Source organism: Fringilla coelebs, assembly GCF_963513975.1.
Source record: "Fringilla coelebs genome assembly, contig: SCAFFOLD_33, whole genome shotgun sequence".
NCBI classification, from domain to species: domain Eukaryota; kingdom Metazoa; phylum Chordata; class Aves; order Passeriformes; family Fringillidae; genus Fringilla; species Fringilla coelebs.
Window position 1 is genome coordinate 71,932 of NW_028167443.1, and position 3,279 is coordinate 75,210.

A 3,279-nucleotide genomic window follows, 5' to 3' on the forward strand; every position below is an offset into this window, starting at 1 on the left:
AACAAAACTCACGAGCCACTGTTCTGGGTGTCAGTTTTCAGGACCCACATGGCAATCTTAAGCCAGACTAAGTTGGAACTGGTGCCATCTTGCGTCTGGGAGGCATCTTGCGAAAGGCCGAATTCCAGGAGGCACCCGGCAATTTAAGGCCTCAGGCCCCTGAACCATTGTACAGGCTTTTTCCCTGGGAAATAAAACTCACAAACCACTGTTCTGGGTGTCAGTTTGCAGGACCCACTTGGAACTCTTAAACCAGACCAAGATGGAACTGGTGCCACCTTGCGTCTGGGAGGCATCCTGCGAGACGTGCAATTCCAGGAGGCACCCAGCAATTTAAGGCCTCAGGCCCCTGAACCATTGTACAGGCTTTTTCCCTGGGAAACAAAACTCACAAGCCACTGTTCTCGGTGTCAGTTTGCAGGAGCCACCTTGCACTCTCAAACAAGACCAAGTTGGCACTGGTGACACCTTGTGTCTGGGAGGCATCCTGCGAGAGGTGCAATTCCAGGAATCACCCGGCAATTTAAGGCCCAGGACCCTGAACCATTCTACAGGCTTTTTCCTTGGGAAACAAAACTCACAAGTCTCTGTTCTGGGTGTCAGTTTTCAGGAACCACTTGGCACTCTTAAACCAGACCAAGTTTGAACTGGTACCACCTTGCGTCTGGGAGGCATCCTGCGAGAGGCGCATCTCCAGGAGGCACTCGGCAATTGAAGGCCGCAGGCCTCTGAACCATTGTACAGGCCTTTTCCCGGGGAAACAAAACTCAGAAGCCACTGTTCTGGGTGTCAGTTTGCAGGACCCACTTGGCACTCTCAAACTAGACCAAGTTGGAACTGGTGTCATTTTGCGTCTGGGAGGCATCCTGCGAGAGGCCGAATTACAGGAGGCACCCGGCAATTTAAGGCCGCAGGACCCTGAACCATTGTACAGGCTTTTTCCCTGGGAAACAAAACTCAGAAGCCACTGTTCTGGGTGTCAGTTTGCAGGACACACTTGGCATTCTTAAACCAGATCAAGTTGGCACTGGTGCCACCTTGCGTCTGGGAGGCATCCTGCGAGAGGTGCAATTCCAGGAGGCACCCGGCAATTTAAGGCCTCAGGCCCCTGAACCATTGTACAGGCTTTTTCCCTGGGAAACAAAACTCACAAGCCACTGTTCTGGGTGTCAGTTTGCAGGACCCACTTGGCACTCTCAAACAAGACCAAGTTGGCACTGGTGCCACGTTGCGTCTGGGAGGCATCCTGCGAGAGGCCGAATTACAGGAGGCACTCGGCAATTTAAGGCCTCAGACCCCTGAACCATTGTACAGGCTTTTTCCCTGGGAAACAAAACTCAGAAGCCACTGTTCTGGGTGTCAGTTTGCAGGACCCACTTGACACTCTCAAACCAGTCCAAGTTGGCACTTGTGCCACCTTGCGTCTGGGAGACATCTTGCGAGAGGCGCAATTCCAGGAGGCACCCGGCTATTTAAGCCCTCAGAACCCTGAACAATTGTACAGGCTTTTTCCCTGGGAAACAAAACTCACAAGCCACTGTTCTGGGTGTCCGTTTGGAGGAGCCACCTGGCCCTCTTAAATCAGACCAAGTTCGAACTGGTGCCACCTTTCATCTGGGAGGCATCCTGCGAGGGTGCAATTCCAGGAGGCCCCCGGCAATTGAAGGCCGCAGGCCCCTGAACCATTGTACAGGATTGTTCCCTGGGAAACAAAACTCACAAGCCACTGTTCTGGGTGTCAGTTTTCAGGACCCACTTGGCACTCTCAAACCAGACTAAGTGGGCACCGGTGCCGCTTAGCGTCTGAGAAACATCCTGCGAGAGTTGCAATTCCAGGAGGCACCCGGCAATTTAAGGCCGCAGGACCCTGAGCAATTTTACAGGCTTGTTCCCTGGGAAACAAAACTCACAAGCCACTGTTCTGGGTGTCAGTTTGCAGGAGCCACCTTGCACTCTCAGACAAGACTAAGTTGGCACTGGTGACACCTTGTGTCTGGGAGGCATCCTGCGAGAGGTGCAATTCCTGGAGGCACCTGGAAATTTAAGGCCGGAGGACCCTGAACCATTCTACAGGCTTTTTCCTTGGGAAACAAAACTCACAAGCCACTGTTCTGGGTGTCAGTTTTCAGGACCCACATGGCAATCTTAAACCAGACCAAGTTGGAACTGGTGCCATCTTGCGTCTGGGAGGCATCTTGCGAAAGGCCGAATTCCAGGAGGCACCCGGCAATTTAAGGCCTCAGGCCCCTGAACCATTTTACAGGCTTTTTCCCTGGGAAATAAAACTCACAAACCACTGTTCTGGGTGTCAGTTTGCAGGACCCACTTGGAACTCTTAAACCAGACCAAGATGGAACTGGTGCCACCTTGCGTCTGGGAGGCATCCTGCGAGACGTGCAATTCCAGGAGGCACCCAGCAATTTAAGGCCTCAGGACCCTGAACCATTGTACAGGCATTTTCCCTGGGAAACAAAACTCACAAGCCACTGTTCTCGGTGTCAGTTTGCAGCAGCCACCTTGCACTCTCAAACAAGACCAAGTTGGCACTGGTGCCACCTTGTGTCTGGGAGGCATCCTGCGAGAGGTGCAATTCCAGGAATCACCCGGCAATTTAAGGCCTAGGACCCTGAACCATTCTACAGGCTTTTTCCTTCGGAAACAAAACTCACAAGTCTCTGTTCTGGGTGTCAGTTTTCAGGACCCACTTGGCACTCTTAAACCAGACCAAGTTTGAACTGGTACCACCTTGCGTCTGGGAGGCATACTGCGAGAGGCGCATCTCCAGGAGGCACTCGGCAATTGAAGGCCGCAGGCCTCTGAACCATTGTACAGGCTTTTTCCCTGGGAAACAAAACTCAGAAGCCACTGTTCTGGGTGTCAGTTTGCAGGACCCACTTGGCACTCTCAAACTAGACCAAGTTGGAACTGGTGTCATTTTGCGTCTGGGAGGCATCCTGCGAGAGGCCGAATTACAGGAGGCACCCGGCAATTTAAGGCCGCAGGACCCTGAACCATTGTACAGGCTTTTTCCCTGGGAAACAAAACTCAGAAGCCACTGTTCTGGGTGTCAGTTTGCAGGACACACTTGGCATTCTTAAACCAGATCAAGTTGGCACTGGTGCCACCTTGCGTCTGGGAGGCATCCTGCGAGAGGTGCAATTCCAGGAGGCACCCGGCAATTTAAGGCCTCAGGCCCCTGAACCATTGTACAGGCTTTTTCCCTGGGAAACAAAACTCACAAGCCACTGTTCTGGGTGTCAGTTTGCAGGACCCACTTGG